The sequence below is a fragment of the Maylandia zebra genome, linkage group LG23 (assembly GCF_041146795.1).
Source record: "Maylandia zebra isolate NMK-2024a linkage group LG23, Mzebra_GT3a, whole genome shotgun sequence".
In the NCBI taxonomy this organism is placed as follows: domain Eukaryota; kingdom Metazoa; phylum Chordata; class Actinopteri; order Cichliformes; family Cichlidae; genus Maylandia; species Maylandia zebra.
The window spans coordinates 39295513-39316329 of NC_135188.1; the positions used below are offsets into that span (position 1 = coordinate 39295513).

General features: G+C 40.1%; 1 protein-coding gene across 2 annotated transcripts in view; it reads left to right on the forward strand.

Annotated features, from left to right (window-relative positions):
• The first annotated feature begins 5495 nt into the window (after positions 1 to 5495).
• The window catches only part of LOC101468878 (interleukin-1 receptor accessory protein-like 1-B), a 336508-nt gene continuing 321186 nt past the window's right edge, over positions 5496 to 20817 (forward strand). For both annotated transcript variants that reach the window (XM_014413138.3, XM_014413139.3), the window contains exon 1: positions 5496 to 5985. The gene's annotated coding sequence lies outside the window, so the exon portion shown is untranslated. The remainder of the gene's footprint in view (positions 5986 to 20817) is intronic.

Here is a 20817-nt window from a genome sequence, read left to right on the forward strand (position 1 = left end):
GTCAAGTCTGTCCCGTATTCAGCAAGTGAAAATAAAATAAACAATAAAAGGTGAATCAAATGGACCATTACAGCAAGGCTGGGATGGTCAATTTGGTAAAGTAAATCCGTTGGGCATCTTTCTTCGCCTTTAGACAACAATTCTGATGGCAAAAGAGCCAAACGGGACAGGCAATAAAAAATAAATAAATAAAAAAAAAGAAGTTTCCAGAACTCAGTACTCACTTGGGGCCACTTTTCATCGCTTCGAGTGTTAATGCACAGTGTACACGTTGTCATTTTTCGAATATGCCAGGTAGAATTCCAGGATAGCATCTTCTTAGAATCATCTCCCATAAATCCTCTTCCAAGAATCACCTTCCCGGAAGACAAGAGATTGTGCAGAGAAACAATATTTATAGAACATCCTTTTACTTTTGTTTTTGACTGAGCTTTTAGCTGGAGTTTGAGCAAGTCTCAAGCTACACAGTGAGAGAAATGATGATGCTCTCAGTTAAAATAAACCCTTTTCTCTTTTAGAAAGCTTTTTCCTCTCATCAACAGTAGACTTATCTACGGAAGCTTGTTTCCAGCACTGAAAAAAAAAGTTACCATTCATATCTCAAGGCTAAAAGGGCAGGTGGCTAATGGCCAGTGTAGGGCGTCTAAAAATTTTGAGTTAACAGTTGAAATTTTCTCTGCCAGTCAGGAAGTACATACTTTCCTTGTTACCTGGAAGCAGAAGGCATCAGCTGTTCAACAGTTCAACATGAACGCAATTTATGATTCAAGGAAAGCACGTCTTTCGCAGAGCTTCCTGGATGGTAGAGCTAACTAGAAATTTTAAGTTATGGATGGTATTTTTTTTCTTCAGTGCCGGAAGCAAGCTTCCATACTTCTACATTTCAGTTGTTACTGAAGTGATAGCAGCAGAGAATGTTCGGCTACAGTCTCATGGCAACTCTTTCAGTTGTTTAGGGACTTCAGATGTCTGTCTGACTACTGATTGATCCTACGTGTGCCTTAGACTGTGTCAACCGGGGTCTGCATAAAGGGAGATCGTCCAGAATTTCCAACAACTCTTACCTGGGAATAGGAACTACAGAAATCACTGTTCTTATGAACAATGGAAGGCAATCATCACAAGCAATTAATACATGCACAGGTTGGACCCCTTCAGAAGCCCAAAGAGCTGCTGTAATTCTAGCATAGCATAGATTCAGTAAGGTGCTGAAAAAGTTTTTCAGATATTTTAGCCTATACTGATATGATAGAATCACACAGTGATGCTACAGATTGGGTGAATACAAATTTTATTCACTTAATCTATCACACACACACCACTAGATACATCAAGGGCACCAGAGTTCAGTATCTTGCTCAAGGACACTTCAGCACATGGACTGGAGGAGCTAGGAATCGATCCCCAACCTTCTGATTGATAGACAACTGGCTGTATAGACCCATAGCCACCCACATACAGCACCTGGTATTCCCAATTAGTCTCCCAGCTAAGTATTAACACAGCCCAACTCTACTTGGCTTTCTAGATCAGACAAGATTAGAGATTCTCAGGGTGGTATGGCCATAATCCCACACATTCCACCACATCCCAAATGTATGCTACTGGACTGAGATCTGGTAAATGCTAACATGACCAGTCTCAATGATATGTTCAGGACTTGTCAGACGAGACAATGTTTGTTGAATCCTCTTGTTGCCTCTGTGAATGGTAACCTTAGTTTCCTGTTCTTAGCTGTGGCCGGTGTGGTTTTCTGCTGCTGAAGCCCATCTGCTTCAAGGTTCAATATGTTATTGTCATGTTTGCTGTGTAGCAGGCAGGAGATTGGACCCAAATGCAGGACTCTCAGGACACAGAGGGATGAACTAAAGGAGGCAGCTTGTGCTGTGAAAAACTCGAATACAGGACACAAAAAACAAAGCATAATGGTAAAAATGGTAAATGGCCTGTATTTATATAGCGCTTTTCTAGTCCCTAAGGACCCCAAAGCGCTTTACATATCCAGTCATCCACCCATTCACACACTGGTGATGGTAAGCTACATTGTAGCCACAGCCACCCTGGGGCGCACTGACAGAGGCGAGGCTGCCGGACACTGGCGCCACCAGGCCCTCTGACCACCACCAGTAGGCAACGGGTGAAGTGTCTTGCCCAAGGACACAACGACCGAGACTGTCCAAGCTGGGGCTCGAACCGGCAACCTTCCGATTACAAGGCGAACTCCCAACTCTTGAGCCACGATAACTAGAAGCTAGCAAACTAAGGTCTAAGGAAACTATAAACTAGGAGCTATGGAAACTCGGAACACGGATCGAACACACAGCACTAAAGGAGGCACGACATGACAACTAGCATGGAAGACTGAGGACTAAAATACACGGGCAGTATAACGAGAGGATGGCGAACAGGTGGAAACACAGCTGGGACTAAACAGACATAAAGAGACAGGAGGAAGCAAAATTAGATGCCTTTACGTAGGATAAGGAGTATCAAAATAAAACAGGAAGCATGAGACATAAGCAGACTTGACACGAGACGTGGAAACATGACAGGCTCAGAACCAAGCACACAACACTAAGTGAGGAGAACGGGAAAACCAAACCTTCACTAGAGACAAGACACCAGGAATACAGGAGACAGTTATACACTCAGAGATGCTCTTCTGCAAACCTTGTTTGTAATGAGTGGCTATTTAAGTTACTGCTGCACTCCTATCAGCTCCAAGCAGCTTGACCGTTTGACCACTGGATATTTTCTCATTTTTGGACCAATTCCTATAAAGCCAGTGACATTAAAGATTGTACATGTGATCCTATAAGAAGAAACTGAACATACTCCTTTTAAAGTATTCCGCTTCAAGATATAATTGAGATTTTGCTGCTTTTTATTTACTGGAAATATTTTACTTTGTTGAAAGGATTCACTAGTCTGAGAGTTTTTTTTAATAAAGAATTTTGTTCAAAAATGCACAAAAAAAACTTCAGATTTTGACTTTAAACAAGTCTCTCAAAGTTTCGCAGCAGTTTCTGATTCCATGTTTTTGAAATAAAAGTTTTATAAACAGAGTTGTATTTTCATGTAGCTTATCATTTAATACAAACACCTGACAAGTATTTCCATCAGTAGATGTGTCATTTTTAATTGGAGCAGTGTAAAGCTTCATACCGATGTTATCAAGAGGAACTGTATTTTGAGAGACTTGGAAACCAGCTCTGCTTTGTGCTCTGTGAAGTTTTTGAGTTTGTGAACTGGGATTTGATCATTATCCTTAAAGCTATTTAACTTGTAGATGAGCAAAACTGAACATCCCAAACGTAGTAAGGAGAAATTTAACGAGTCTACATTACGACTCATAAGAGAGATGAAAAATATGTCCATTGAGTCTTTGGTTTATCTGCGAAATTATTGTATCACCAGTCCACTGATATTCCAGGCTCTCACCCAAATCCTCACATTGGCAGCAAACAATCAACCCTCTCTAGACACTAAGTCCTCAAAGTTGCACACTAACCGGTTGAGTTGAGGGCATTTGCGGACGCAAACCTCGAATAGAAGTTGGGTGAATCAATGCAGTGTTTGTCCACTTCTTCGCTCATTAAGGAGCCTCTATTCACATCAGGATCTGGATATGACAAAGAAAGCTCACAAGTGCACACTTTCAGTCCGAGAAGGGTGGTTTTTCTCCTCCTCAAAGCCCTCCCCTCATCGAAATTCGCCTCACAGAAGTGCAGTGCCAGAGGCCAAAGTCTTGACAGGGGTAGCCCAGTGAGGGGGAAATCAAACGAGTCCCTTTTTTTTTCTGACTGCCTGGCCGACAGGGAGGCCTGCTTACCTACAAGTCCTTAATCTGAATCCCACCCTTGCAGTTCTGGAAGGATGGCGGGGTAGCTCTACTGTCTATTCATCATCTTTAGTGATTCAGGGTTTTGTCTGTTACCCGTTTGGATTGGAGTGAATCCTTGGTTATTCATAAATACCAGTAATACCTGAGCTGCACAGATGGAAATCCTTTCAGGCTTTTCAGCAGACTTGTCACATTCATCTCAGTTTACTGTTAATATTGAGCAGCAGAAAGATGGTGATAAATATTGATACAGTGGAATGAATACTGATGTCAGATGTAGATATATCACATTGTGATAAAAACTGAGACATCTCTTTATATATTTTGTTGTATTTAAAAGTGCGTTTTTAATAGTCAGTGTAATGAAAACTGGAAACATGATTGCCTACAGAAGTCTACCAGAAGCAGACCAGGAAAAAATAACTGGCTTGGTGGTAATAGGCACAGCATGTATAGCCCCTTCTGCTGGAAATGAAGATATGGTTTGTGTTAGGTCATGCGTAGCTACTCTGCATAATTATCCAAGATTTCGGCAAAGATTTCTGTCTTTAACCATTTTAAATTATTCTGTATTACCAGTCTTACAGTCGTGGATATAAATTCCCTAAAAAGGAAAAAAGAAGCAGAGGACTTTTACTTCTTCATCCTTTTGCAAAAACTGTAAAGTCAAAAAGTTTGAAATCATTTCCTCATGACAGGCTCTGATTTTCTGACATGCTTCTCTAAATTCACAGGAAATATACTCTCATTTTAGGTTGCAGAGAAATGAGCTGTGTTAATATTCTTTTTGCATTTTTTCTTAAATATTCATGTGGACATAATATTCACTAATTTTCCCCATATCATGGTGGTCATTTAATCAGCTACCAACGACCAATATTAGACACTAATATTACACATTTGCCCTTCAGTGACTTGCTAAAGACAGCATTTTTATAGTGCATTTCAGAGCTTTTCTGTTATTTCCATTGGGCGGCAGTGCGTCTATCCTCAAACTTGAGCTTCACTGCATTACCCGTCTGCCTGCGCACTCTACTCACAGCATAAGCCGGCGAAAAAAGTACTCTCTCCACATTTGTGTTTGTTTGTCGAAGCAGGCGCATAATGAGGATGATTATCCTCCCGTGCGTATTTTGGTGAGCTTCTGCCAGTGCGCCATGTGGAGGATGAGGACTCCAGAGGACCGCAGGTCTGAGAGAAAGCAAATGTCAAGGCAGACAAAATAAGAGAAAATAAGAGTTGTTCTTCAAAATAAAAGCAACTCTGGGGAAAGGGAAAGAGTGTCGAACTTGCTCTCGATCACAATAACGAGGAAAGAGGGGAAGAAATGGGCAGAGGGTGCAGTTCCACCGGATCTGTGCTACTTCTTATTAATGTAAATACACTGTGACACAGTGTATGGAGCTTTTAGCTACACCCCACAATTCTTACTTAGACCCACGTGGGTCATTCAGCCAGCCCTTCTTCTTTTTTTAACCGCCAGTGCGCGCTCAACTTTTATGTTGAAGGGAAATCTCGTCGTGTCCTGTGCTGCTTGGGTTCAATTGTCCTCACTTGACGCATCTGGTGTCGGTACAGCGGCACTGAGAGAGAGAGAGAGAGAGAGAGAGAGGAGGCTTCTGGTGTGCCTTTTTTCTGCACATCACTTTGGAAATTCGCTCTCGCGCAGTCGTGCTTAAAGCTGAAAGCTCACCTGCCGGGCTTCCGTGGCCGTGAGCCGCCGTGCAGCTGATTTAACAGGATAACCAGACTAATTGCCTCTCCCGATCTTGCCCTTGATTGATTTCCGTCGAACATTCTTCCAATCACTGTCATGATTTTCTTCTTTCCTGCTGTTTGAAAGCGACCGGCTGCAGGTGTTTTTGTTTTTTCTTTTCTTTTTTTGGTTTTATTTTTGCGCTCCAATTTGCGCCAGCGAGGACTGGCAATATGTAATTTGGGGACAGACACTGCGTTTTTCTTTTTTTTCTTTTTGGAGAAGTGGACTATCTCTCTCCTGGAATTCCTTATTGTATTCTATTTTTTTTTAAACCCTTTCTGCTTTACTCTGTCGACCGGAGCAGATTCGGATACACCGTGATGGTGTGGGGCTATTAGAACTAACCACAAAGTGTACGCCATCATTTGGAAACTGCTTGTTGGTAAGTTAAATGCAATTGTTTCTTTGGCCAAAGTTGGACCATGCTGCCCCCCGTGGATCTGTTTAAACCCACGATTCGTTTTTGTCACTGACATTTTCATGTTCTGTGCGCGCACACGATCCTCCTGACTATCTACCACCTTTAATAAACGGAATCCCAACACGCAGCGCTTAAATGCGCATTTTTGGATAGAACGCATTTGTCCCGCTGTTACGCGTAAATCCCAGAGGCTCCTTTTTTTATTTTATTTTTTTTTATCTTTAGAGCCTCCTCTGTTGTGTGGAGCTGTTCACGGCTGCAGTACGGCAGTAGAAGTGGACCGCTGAAAGTCTTCTTCTGTATCCTTCATTCAAAACGTAACTATCCGAGCGGATTAGTCCGTCAGCGCACACCAACTGTTCTTTTTACGCATTCTTCTTCTCTCTCTTTTCCCCTCCTCCTTCTCGACGTTAATTGTGTAACACTGTGCGCATTTGCACATCTCTCCGGTGCGTCAGCATGCGTGCGTGTTTTGTGTACGTGCGCCTGTGAAAGTAAGAGAGCACGATCGTGTGTTGGTGGAGGGGGGAAATAACGTGTGCCAGAGTGAGGAGGGATGGGAGTAGAACCCAGCCGTAGTTATATTTCACATTATTTCTGCTGAGTGGTTGCTTGGCAAGTCAGCTCTCTCTGTGCTTCTCCTCCTTTTGCCTGCTTCCCTCCTCTGGGTGGATGGATGATGGTTTATGGTTGTCCAGATGAATGTCTGAAGCTCCAGTCTGGCTCTGACCAGAGTGGAGCTGGTCGTGGTGGTTTGGCTTTTACCCACTGAACATATTTGAGAATCAGGAAAGTGATACTGATGTAAAAGTTAGAACAGATGCTGGCGTAAAAAAAGAAATGCATAAAATCCATACTCCCTCATCACTCCCTACACATGAGTGACAGAAGGCTCTGTAGCCTTACAAGCTGTATGTCACCATTTTTTTCCCATCAAGTAACAACTGCTGCAGCCATGCTTTTTTTTCTTTTTCTTTTTCTTTTTTTGCAAAACCATAGCACGCCATAGCCCGCAGACAGCTCCTCAGTCTTGCAAAGGCATTTTCTAATTCTGTTAACAGCATCATTGCTTGCTCCAAAACCTCCTTGCATCATGATTTGTTCATAATCTTTCCCCTTCAGTTTCTCCTAAACGCTCTGGCACATGTCTTCCTTTGCCTTGTGGTATTATTTTATTATTATTATTTTTAAATCCCGACATATCGGGTTAATCTTGACCACGAGCGCAACCGGTAGCACATGAATTAATAGGTAAGTGGCAGCAGCCACTTAACAGAAGCCCTGCAGCTACATATTGAGCTGAGTCAAGTGCTTTCACACCGAAATTGATTTAGACGGAGATTATGTCATCCAGCGTTAGCACTTTTTTCTCCTTTTTTAAAAAAAATGCTGGTCAAGTTTACCCAGCAGCACTGAACTCCTCTTCTGACGAATCAAGTGTAGCTTTAAAGGATATGGTAATGAAGTGATTGAAGATGTTGTTTTCATTACTTGGAATCCTTCATCAGGGCTGAATTACCAGGTCAACCGATTCAAGGTGCACAGACAACAGCGAACATGAGTTTTTCAGTACAAATAATTGGATTTACATCCCACTGATTCATAAAAATGAACCTTTAACATGTTTAATTATCTTATCTAACATTTTTAACCCTTATCCTGCAAGTACCACCCATCTAGCAATAAAACGAGGTAAAACGAGCCCCAACATGCATTTTGAAATGCCACCTGATCCCATTTAGCTTCCCCTTCTCTCTCTGCTCGACAGGAGAATCTGAAACCATTACAACTTTTTCCCCCCTCCCCTTCCCGTCTTGATTGATACTTTTAATTTTCAAGGAGCTGTCACCGAGGCCTATTGGCCTTGGCTTTGCAATCAAGAGGCAGACAGTCAAAGGCTTTCAAATGAAAGAGTTCATTAATGCGGTGGGAAATAAGAGTTGTCTCACTGTAGAGTATTGGCTCTGTGGTAAGACTGATTGGAGCAATTGATGAGGATTTGTGAGCAGGAATGCTGGTGTGGAAGCTGAGAGTGGGCCACCTCAATCATGGCTGCTAAATGACATTAATAGGACTCAAGGGGAAATGGAAATACTGAGAGGCGATCCAGCTTGCGTATTTATGCCCGCGTGCGACTGCGCGCATACGTTCAAATATCACAGCTGGAGCTCGAACAACCTTCCATTCCTGCTAAAGTTATTAGCTGCTGTGGAATCCAAGAAGATGTGGGCTACATGCATAACAGACGAGCCCTCGGTTAAATCTTTCTCAAAATCCAATTCCCCTCGAGATGAGATTCCTCTTTCCCCGCGCCTTGTTCCATTTTCCGTCGCAATCATTGGGCATCGATCTGATTCAGAGCTATTTATTTTTGTTGCTGCCGTCACGTCGTGAATTGACAAGTATGGTAGATCAGGTAAATAACAGAGTGTCTGGGCATGGTGCTTCGCCCATTTCAAGAAGAATCATGACTTGTGACTACAAGAGAAAATCTGCCTTTGAAGCAGTTAGATGTGGCTAATTTGGTTTGTGAACTTGAGGGACAGTAAAAACTGGTAGTATCTACTTTACATATAAAGGCCTTAAAGTATCTCTATATAATGTAATAACTCTATATGATGTCTCCTCTTTCCATAATGGAAATTATTTGGAGATACTTGATTTCCTTGTTTGGAAATTTTTTCTGAAACCATGGAGCTTTTTGCAGATTAATTCAACTAATGTGCTTAGAAAGAAATCAGCCACGAGAGCTAGTATCTGTAATTTTATTGCAGTATCGAGGCCAAATATATTGGTTTCATGCACAACGGCTTGATTAATATGTTAGTTAATTAGTATATTCGTTAAACAGAGATAAAATTAGAGCATGCAGTGACAGTCACCGGTTCTCAGCGATGAAGGTTTGCAGTGCGAATGAGGTCATAGCAGCTTGGAGATGGACTGCGGCATCATCAGAACTCCCATTGACCTTATATTGTCTTTTTAGACCTTTTATACCCCAAATAGTTGTGATTTTGACTGTGTCTGTGCTTGATAAATACAGTCACTGGAAGCCTTAAGATTTGTTCATTGCTCGGTTCTACTTGTGGGTGGGCTTCAATCAAATAAACATCTTCCTTAGAATAACAGCAGAGTGACTGGTTGAGAAAACTTTTTTTTAACATGTTTTACTAATTTTGTAAATGGGAAGTTCATTAAAGGGGGCATATTATCGGTTTCCTTAACTTCTGTAATCTCAGCCAGAGGATCAGATTTCCGACTGCTCTAAATGCTCATTTTAAGACAGTTTTTAATACTCTTGGCTCTGTATGATGTCAGAGAGAGTGCATCTACCTAATACACTAATCTCAGGCGCACAATTTGGGCTGTTTAAACCCTAGAGACCGTTTTTGCACTGGTGGATGGCATTGCGCACCGAAAGTGGTGTTACATCTGGTGGTGAAGTCGAGCTAAGATGTCGTTTTAGATCATAGGTGTCAAACTCTGGCCCGCGGGCCAAATTTGGTCCGCAGCCTAATTACATTTGGCCCGCGAAGCCATACCAAATTACTATCAGAGCTGGCCTACTGGTATTATACAGCTAATATATATATTGTTTAGTATTAAGCTTTGCTTGTTCGATATTCAGTTTTTCAGCAAAACGTGTTTGAGTCCATAAGAAAAGATTCATTCTTATATCTGGAGGAATAAATATGTTTCAATAAATATTAACGTTAGCCCGCGACTTTGTTTCAGTTTTGAATTTTGGCCCACTGTGTATTTGAGTTTGACACCCCTGTTTTAGATGCTCTTACGTAGATTCAACCTTTGTAACATCATGTGTATAGTTGTGTCAGTTGTTACCGCCACTGCAATGATGTATCAGCGCAGAATCTTAAATTCAACTCAAAAGGAGACTTTCTGGCGAAAACCTCCACAACAAAAAAACCTCTTCAATTTCTTTTCTTCCAGTTTTGATGTCTTCTACTCTTGTACTTGGTGACTGACACCTATCATTTGGCAGAATACTGCAGTGAGCACGTGCTCAGCGCCACTATAAATGGCAGCATGGCTGTGCAACCACCATTAAAATGGTCCCTATAAGTGGTGAGGAGTGGGAGCTACAAAGGCCTGCTATAGACAGTTAGAACTGAGGGGCGGCATCAAGGCCCAGTATTAGAGAAAGATCTAATACTTTTAAATGTTATTCATGCAGACCTGCTTGAGTGCAACCCAAGAATGAAAAATAATGAGCTGGAAATGAGGATGACAGGTTTTGATGGGTTCCAGCTTATTATGTAGTGATGTAGTTTGGTGCCCTTGGTTTGGATCATAATAGTTGATGCTGGAAAATCAGTGAGCAGAATTTCTTGGTTTTATACTTGAAATCTGCAAATCCAAATCTTTTGATTTGTGAAATTTTACAGAGTAACTGTTTACTACTTACTGTAATTTAAAAAAAAACAAAAACACTGTCCTACGACATAATATTTGTCATCACCTGGCTGGTGGATCGCAGTTCTGCTACATCTGTTCTGGAGCACAGCAGTCGATGGTTGGCATCATTTTATACGGTTGAGTAACCGTCATCATGTAGGTTACGCGAGGCCAGATCAAAGAGTTTGACAGAAGTAGTGTGCAGTGCTCTCGTTTTTGTCTCCAAATAGTTTTCATGCAAAGAAAATCACCCTTTGAGTCCACAGTCGCATGAGGATGGCAGACCAGGCTGTATGGAAAAATAAATGGTCTTCAGAATTGGGTCCCGCATTCACTTCATGGCAGTTGAGCCCTGGGCGCGCCCTTTCCTGCTGTTACTCAGCAGAGAGGTGTCATAAACAATGGACTTGCTTGCAAATCATTTTCATGGCCACCCATTTTTTTCTTTTTTAGACCTTTATCTGAATGCCTTCATGCGTGGATGTGAATTGAGCTGAGTGTCTGCCTCTGCCATGCTAGCTTTATTTACTTTCTGCATTTCGAACAGAAAAATGCCTCAATAAAAGGATGGTAATGGCATCATCTCTAGCTGTCTCTTTGCATTGCTCTTAAAAAAAATCCCACACATATACACATGAGGCTGTCCTGCATTTGTGTGCTTCTATCAATGGTGGTGGGGGCGGAATCAAAGAATAAAGCTGACCCGAATCAAATGAAATCTGAAAGTGTTTATTTCCCCATTTGTTACAGCAGAAAATAAAAGAACTTGGGGTCAGCCACAGTGTAGCATGCCCCCGAGCTAAAATGTTGTGCTGGTCAATTGTTACATGGGTAAAATGGAAAGAAGGCAGCGAAATAGTCGTGTTGCACTTTCTCTGATGAAACGGCCATCCGAGGCGTGATCAGTTACCTCAATATACGGTATTTTTCTTTGCTAGAGGCAACTGACGTCGAAAATGAATGTTTTTCCCCCCACTTTTTAATCAGCACTAGAATGAGAAGCCTATTGCTATAAGCAAGAGAACAGAATTATCATTTTCATCCTTTCTTTTCAGCCCCACTGTCATCGCGCCATGTCTGGAGGTGATCCTCTGAGACCCATCCAGCCTAGAAAGATGAAGTTGATGTGTTTTAGATAGCTTTTAGAGAGATGTGGATAGAGGATGGAAATTGCATGCCAAGGGAAGCAAAATGAGCAATTTTTCCTCCCATTTCCCTTCGTCTCTTCATAGGATCTGTGCTTACTCATTCATGAAGGCTTTGTTGTGACACTCCATACATTGGTGTGGCGATAAAAACAAAAAAGTCGTACAGGATGCCAGTTGGGAGGAGAAAAAAAGGAAGCCAGGCTGCATTATTTTGCAGGATAAATGCATACCAGAAGAGAAATGGCTCTTTAATGTTATCAAAACACTATCACAACTAGCAATCTGTATTCACATTTTGACCTGCACTCTAAGTGGCTGGTGTCGAGATATTCAGAGCATTTTTACAAACCAATTTAGGACGGTCTCAGCAACAGCAGCAACGAAAGAAAATACTCATGCTATAATATACAGCAGCTACTCGAGTGGGAGCCGTGGCCTATTTGCATACTCCGTGTAAATGCACACATGGCTACCCCTCGGTAGGAACGCTGAGAGTGTTTGCGCCAAATTCTCCCCTCTGAGCCAGGCGGGAGCTTAAATAGAACAGCTACGTCTAGGGATTAACAGTGAGTGAAATCAAGGAGCGCTTCATTAGCAGTTCTTCATTAGCCACTTCACATGAGACCCGGGGCAACATTGTATTTACAGCTAATTTTAAACCGATATGTCAAGCTGAGGGCAACACGTGCGCGGTGAACTTTCTTCGGATCAATTCGGGTGTTTTTAGCTTTGTGTTGAGGTTATTCATTTTTAAGTGTAAAATTCCAGCGCTACAATGTTGTTACATTAAACATCATGATGTGATATTACACCTGCCGCTGAGCTCACAACATGGCATTCATACTATTAATTAAACCACTGAGTGTTTGTTATATAAAAGTAATTAAAGGATCGGGTTAAACTGGGTCAAACCCACTGGAGCTGAGTTCCTGACATGCCAGAGATCAGCTCTGTTTCCTTCATTATTTTACCATTACAAAGCCACTCGTACCACAACAAACAAATACAGAATGTCACCCGATTTTTGGGGGGATTTCTTTTTTAAAACACCTCTAGTTACTCAGATGTGTGTGACTATCAATCCAGTGCTGTGCAAACGTCTTCATTTCTTTGTATTTTGCTAGGAAAATAGGAATCAGTGTTACTGTGTTGAGGCAAAAACACAGTTTTTGTAATTGTAATGAGCTTGAACGTCAATATTTGGTATGACCACCTTTATTCCATAACACAGGTTGAACTGAAAGAAGCTTTCTTGTCATTTCTTTAAGTAGTCTTCAGGAATAGTTTTTGGGTTTCAGTCCAGTTCTTGTGTAATTTGCAATACCTCAACCTGTCCCGTTTCCCATGTTTCAGAAATGCTTTTGAATTTTCATAAGGACCCATGTACTGTGAGCAGTAAATGGATCAACTGAAGGGCTAGATGCACATCCTTGGTCCTGTCTCAGGTCTTTGCTGGATTTTGTCCTGACGCTGTCAATCCGTGTTATCGTCTTTTGCATCGTTCATAGATTCAACTAAAGTAAATGGGAACATAAGATGTGTTTTTGCAACAGGCAACTAATAACAAAGTGCATAAAGATGATATTTAAATTTAATTCTGTGCTAAGTTGTCTGTCATGTGTAGACATATCAATGATTCATTGAGTTAAGTGTCTGTTTTATGCTTGAATTAATCATAGATCTAGGTTAAGTGGCTTAACAAACAACAAACATTCCTCTGAAAATGATCAGGCACAAAGACTGAGCTGAAAGTGAGTAGAAAAGCAGCTAATGGCCAAAGAAAAACTTTGAAAGACCTTCAGAAAGCCTGGAAAACCATTTTTAAGACCACCAAAAAAGACAAGACAGTTTGGCTTCTTGGAAGCAAAATATAAAGAAATCGGGGATGACTCAAGACTCTCGTACGTTACTGTACTTCAGATTGATTATTTAAATCATCGGACTTTGTGTTGGGATCTTACAGAATTTTATCTGTCTCGATGATGTTCTGCACAGCAAACAACTGAGCTGTTAGAAATTCATGTTTTCAGTGAAAACACTGGGAACAAAGCAGTCATGCTGACGACGAATCCTGCACCAGCAGGGCTGTTTTTTTCTCCTTCCTTTTTTTCTGGTATATTAAGTGGGTTATTACAGGGAGTTTTCCTGTTATGCTGCTTAAATGCAATATTTGCAGTACTTTCATTACTGCGAGCACAGAACTCATCTAATCACTGAAGTGAATAAAAAAATAAAGCTACAGAAAATCTGTCTAATAATGAAAACACAATTAATTACACTGAACCCATAATTTGCTGCACTGATTCTTTGTTGGGTCAGTGCAAAGATTCATTTTCTTCTACTTATGTATGACAGTATTATCAGTGTTTCCCAAACCATCAATTGTATGTAGATGTTAATTAAAAAATACGACAAAAAAAGCAAATCACGAAATATAAATGAGTAGAAATGATTGGCTTATGTAGGTTGGCCTTTTTCCTTAAAAGTAATTAAGAATACACTTACACTCAAGTAAAATATATTATCATCTGATAATTTGGCACGTCTGACTCTGAGATTTTAACGCCGTGGAATTTTTCTTTGTAACTTGTAAATTGGTGTTTAGAGACTGTGTCTGAAACGGCGTCTTTGTTATTCTGGACAATGCACATCCACAGAACACAATGTGTGTAATTTTTAGTGGACCTACTTTCTTTTAAAGAATTAGCCCCCACTTTCACTGTGTGCAGTGGGTCCTTGAGCATCAAGCCCACTAGACTAGGGTTCCCCTTTCTCACAAATCCCAATGTAACCCCTGCTGAAAGGGTAATTTCACACACAGCCAGAGTTAATGTTGAGTCAAAAACTGCAGTGCGCGTGCGTGCATGCGTGTGTGTGTGTGTGTCTTACACATACAGGTAAGAAGATGAAACTCAATCCATGAAATCCAGGTTTAGTATTATTTGAGGCTGAAGGCTTATCACATGGCTTACAGTATAAAGTGCTTTGTAACAAATGAAAGAGTTATTCAACTCTATTGTAGCTTCTATTTTTTGGCCTCCATAGTGTTATGTGTCCAGGTTCTCAGTTTCCATTCTCATGAATACTTTGGGGGAATTTCTTAACATTTTGCATGAATGTCCCCATGAAGCCAAGGATGAACTTAGCCACTGACCACTATTAAATGATAAGGTTATAGTAACCTCCCATATCGCACATTCATATGTAAATACTGACAAAATGTGTCACATACATCTGTGACAAGAGCTGTCCAGAGAATCTTCTTCTTGTTGTGTCCACAGTGTAACCTTAGAGTGTCACCAATCATAGTAGGGACAGTTTCTTTTGTTTTCCTACAACAAACTATTCATAGCCATATGAAGTTTGATGGCCAATCTCAGAATACCTCCACGTGAGTTATTATATACAGTGAGACTTATTGTATTTTTAAAATATTGTGCTTCTTGGTTTTGGTTGGATGTTTTGAGGGGTTTTTTCTTAACCAGTGAAAGAATTCTGCAATCTTCCAGGGTCTTTCAGGTCTTTTGGTCCTGCCTTATTTCTATGAATGCAACAGATGGTTGCATCGCTTTTTACCTCATACTGATTGCTCAAGGGAACATCTAACAGTTCAACACTTGAAACGAACTCCACATCCAGGCCTCACCGGGAGATGAAACTCGTCAGTCAGTTGTTCAGTTAATTTTGAGCTTCTCAAAACAGTGGACTGTGTATGGTGCCAATTCCTAGTCAATGCTATAGTTTTGTTAAACCTCTTGAATGAAAGTTTGAAGTCTTTACTGAAATTGCGTATTGAATGCACGATTTTAAAATTCACTGTGACGGGCCCTAGAGGTAACATTAAAAAAGGGGGAAACAAAACCCCATCGTTATCCAAAAACGTATGAATCTGATTGTATAAAACTGGCAGAATTCTGATTACCTTAATTTAAGGTAATGACCTTATCTCCTTAGAATGAAAATATTTTTATTGCACACAATATGTAGCACTTAATGAAAGTTAAAGTGCTAATTAAGTCAGTTGAAATGTTGTGAGGGGGGTTTCACTTTTTTAACTGAACAAAAGTTATAGAACTGTGATTAAACCAAGTCACACAGCATGCATAATAATTGGAAGTCCTGCCAAATGCCCTTCACTATTGGTGCTACAAAATTAATGGACAAGAACAACAAGTTTGATCCATCCATCTATTTGCTTCCGCTTATCCTTTTTCAGGGTCGGGGGGCGCTGGAGCCTTGGAGTGAGAGGCAGGGTACACCCTGGGCCGGACAGGTCGCCAGTCTGTCACAGGGCAACAAATAAAAACTGATTTGGGATTATTAAAAACAGACATTGTAACATGCTATATGTTACAATGTCTGTTTTTAAAATCTTTCTCAGCATTTTGTGACATTAATAAAATATGTGTTAGTATTGACCACTTTGCATGAAATAGCAATCGTACTATCCTCAGTTTGATTGCTATGCAAATATTACACATTTTCATGACACAATAACATACCTCCAATACATGTAGTACTTTCTGGCAAAAGATGAGCCAAGCGAAGCTGCAATGTTGCACAGCTCAGCACTTTCTCCTCTAATGTTGATGTCAGCAAGGCTTAAATAATAGTTGGTGCAAGGAAGGTATACTAAGCTAATTTTCAAGTTACCTCTTATGATTTTCTCAGTGTTCTTGCATGTACTACTGTATTATGTGAGGTCTGAAATTTAAAAACAATCATTAATTGGTATTTACAGTTAAACCCAATCCAGTTGTAGCTGTGGCTGGGCAGCATCATCTATATATCTGAACAAAACAATTGCAGTAATAATCTGGTCCCCAGGTTGGCTAATGATAGTCATAATTTTATGCTGCAAAGGCCATCTGTTGCATTAAAGCTGTTTGGGGGGGGGGGGGGGTGGATTACTGGAGCCAGAGCTGTGCTCTTTTTCCCGAATCCTGGACAAGACCCACAGAGACCAGCTCTCAACAGGGTTCTTGATTTATGGGCCACTTTGCAAGAAGGGCCTGGGGACGCAGCACTCCTTGTCCTCCGATATTGAATCTCGGCTGCCTAGCATGGAGATGTGGGTCGTCTGTTATGGTGTGAAAGCTTATTTGCATTGTGCCGCTCAGCTCTGTGGTAGCTACAGCATGTCTGCTCGCCTTAGCTCTTAAGTTTATTTTTGCTCTCGGGGCTGTTTGTTTCAGATGCGAGAGGGACATTTTTAGAGAAAGGTGCACTCAAGACAAATTGCTTTCACGTTTGGGTTTGTGTGGTTATATATGATACTAACTTATATGAAAATAAACATTTGCTGAGCACCAGTCCCCTAAGGTGTCTGCATTGCTATACATTTAACCATTAAAGCAGACATACTGTATACTGACTATTCTAATCAAATAATTTCAAAGCCACGTGCGGTGTATCTTCACATCAATTATTATCCTTTGCACGGTGCATCCGTCAACGATGAAAGTCAAAGTACTTTCAAGCAGTACACAGCCTCTATACACAGTCAGATCAATTGGCTGTACAATTTGAAACACATTCTTTGCTAGAAGAAAGACTTTGATTATTTGTTCAAAGGCTTTGTTTTGTTTTCTTGCTGTTGGCTGGATTGTGCTCTGCTTTTGGCTCAAGTTGATTCTTCCGACTGACTGATTTGATTTAAAAAAGCTGAAAGATAAATGTTTAGCAGCCTTAATGATTATAGTTGCTGTAGGGTAGGCATTTATTAACTTGTGTTAATAGTCTGACAATCCTCTTTCATTCCCCTTTAAATAAGCCTATGGTTCTGCTGCTTAGACGAGACAATTCCACTGAAGTGATTTGGCAAACTACAGAATCTGCCGAGGCATTAGTTGCCATTTTAGTTCTTCTTTTTTACATATGTATTGGTTAAGAACACTTACGTTAGGCATCTCATTGATTGCTATTAATATTTCTCTTTAATCTGTAAAACTCTGCTCCAAAGATGTGCTGTAGTAGAACTATGTAGTGGCATCGTTTTCATGATGTAAAATGTGCAGTACGTTTTCTTTTTTTCCTTTTAGCTTAAAGTCAGGGCAGCTTGAAGAACTAAGACTTTGATGCTTTCCAATGAATAGCATTAACATACTGTAGAGTTAGCTAGAGACTCATCGGTTCAGCAGCAGATCAGTCTCAGTGTCACAGATTTAAATTTAGGTGCTGAGTAAAAATGTGTGTTCAAGGTTGTGTGTGAGGGAGATAAAGAAGAAGCGTTTCAGCCTGCGAATATCTAATCGCTGCTATGGGAAGTTTCCACCTAAGCTTGAGGAATTTTCATGTTATTTAGCATTTCTCTGAAGTACACGTGTTTCTATAGTTAGACATGGCTAAAGTTAAACTTCAGATAACCCCGCAGCATAAGGTTTTCGCGGGTTGTTCGGAAGAAGCGACTGTCGCAAGCTGCCCTTTGAGGCGAATCTCAAATTTATAACTGGATTTTATTACACGTAATTCTGGCAACGAGCTAATCCAAGTCAATTGAAAGAGAGAATCTCACATAGCTGCTCTGAGGCTGGACTCACTTGTATGTTCTAGGCTTCGCTGCTCTCGTTTCTCATTCAATTTGAAAGGCAGTTTGTCAAGCATTGCCAGACTGAATTGCGGATCCGTTGCTTTGCTGTGCACTCTTTGTGATGAGGTGGCTAATGTTCCTTATCATGACATCAAAATGGAGAAGCTGAGAAGTGAATAATTACCTTGTTTTATATGAAGCTACCCAAACTCATGCTAGCTTGAGTAGCTGCATATATAAAACTATTGAAGCTAGCATGGATAGTTTTATATTTTAACTGAAGGTCCTTCAGCTTCTTTCGTGGCTCGGTTGTGAAGCCTTATCAAGTGATGAGTACAAGTTATTTGGTTGTTGCTCATTACTTTGTAGTTGGTAATTGTTTGCAGGGCTGTCAAAAGACTTGAATTTGAACTTGATATCTCTATCAGTGAAAATCCTCAGTAAAATAGGCTGCCACTGTTTGTCTCTAGTTGCTGGAATTTGAATGAAAAGAACTGGATTAGTAGGAAAACAATGGATTTTGAACGAAAACAACAGAATTAGAATGACAACAACGGAATTTGAATGAAAACACAGGAATTTGAAGAAGAACAACCGAATTTGAATGAGAAAAACAGAATTAGAATGAGAACAACGGAATTTGAATGAAAAGAACTCGATTAGAAGGAAAACAACGGCTTTTGAACAAAAACAACAGAATTAGAATGACAACAACGGATTTTGAACTAAATTAACAGAATTAGACTGAAAATAACAAAATTTGAATGAAAAACCAGGATTAGAATGACAAGAATGGAATTTGAATGAAAACAACGGCTTTTGAACAAAAACAACAGAATTAGAATGAAAAGAACGGAATTAGAATGAAAACACCAGAATTTGAATGAAACACAGAAATTTGAAGAAGAACAACTGAATTTGAATGAACACAACTGATTTAGAATGAAAAGAACTTAACTAGAATGAAAACAACAAAATTTCAATGAAAAAACAGGATTAGAATGAAGAGAATGGAATTTGAATGAGAACAACAGAATTAGAATGACAACAACGGAATTTGAACTAAATTAACAGAATTAGAATGAAAATAACAACATTTGAATGAAAAAACAGGATTAGAATGGAGAGAACAGAATTTGAATGACAAGAACGGAATTTGAATGAAAAGAACTGGATTAGTAGGAAAACAACGGCTTTCGAATGAAAACAACAGAATTAGAATGAAACACAGAAATTTGAATGGAAACAACATAATTAGAATGAACACAACTGATTTAGAATGAAAAGAACGGAATTTGAATGAAAACACTGGAAGTTGAAAGAAAACACCGGAAGTTGAAAGAAATCAACAAAATTTGAATGAAAACAACAGAATTAGAATGACAACAACGGATTTTGAACTAAATTAACAGAATTAGAATGAAAATGACAAAATTTGAATGAAAAAACAGGATTAGAATGGAGAGAACAGAATTTGAATGACAAGAACGGGATTTGAATGAAAGCACCGAAAACACTCTAGTCGATTTTTTCAGACTTTAAAATAAGCATAACCAATTCTAGACAAAACTATTGTGCTATCCTGTTAAATTAACACTGTCTATTAACATCACAGATGGGCAGGACTAATTTTCTTGCTGCCTAGCTCTCACATTCATATTACGGTTTAATTTTTAGCCTTAGCCGCTAGGAGCTAAGTTGATGATAACAAATGGCTAAAGTGGCTTTTGGAAAGTAGTTTCAGTTGCTCCCTTATTTCCCAAGGGGTCGTCACGTGTTTGGTTTGACGCAGACGTTACACCGGATACCCTTTCAGCCTGGTTCTGCTGGAGGTAAAAAGAAGTTTTTTTTCTTCCCACTGTCACCAAGTGCTTGCTCATAGGAGGGTTGTCTGATTGTTGGGGTTTTCTTTGTATTGTTATAGAATCTTTTTCTTGCAATATAAAGTGCCTTGAGGTGACTATTACTGTGACTTGGCTCTATATAAATAAAATTGAATTGAATTGGCTGTGACCCTGCCTCTCTGTAGCAGTACTGTATGAAGTTATGTGTAAGTTGGAGGAGGTGAAGATGACACTGTTTGTGCTGATACTAGTCCAGCTGTAACATTTGCTTTTGATTAATATCAGAGGATAAGTTTGATAAGTTCTAGCTGGTCGTGCCAAGTTCTAGTTTAAATAACCCTCTCACATACACTGTTCTATATCAATCAGCGGTATCCTTCCCACTTATAGTCACTCACCTCAGAGTTGGGTGAACTTAGGAGCAGCCCACTTCATGTTGCCAGTTGTCGTTACAAGTGACTTGATTTAATTGCCATTCCATGGTCTGTCACCGCATCCTTCTCTTCCTGGGGGGATGCTCATTAAGAATAAAGAATGAGCCAGATGCTAACTGGCAATTGTTCTAATAGTATAAAGGGGGCACTTTACCTTAAGCAATGTACCGCGGTAACATCTGGGAGTCCCTACAGCACGTTTACAAGAAAAGTCTGCTTTGAGGGTGGTAGTCTTGTTTCAAAGAGTGCTTAATGATCTGCAATGTAGCAAAAGAGAAGCATCATCAGTATTAATTTACCAGTCTGTGAATCATCACTGTAATATTTTGTTATAAATCAATATCCATCAGAGTTCATTTAAAACTTTTAGACAGCTTGAAAAGCAGCAACAAACAACTCTTTGACAGTCTGGACAGGTGTCT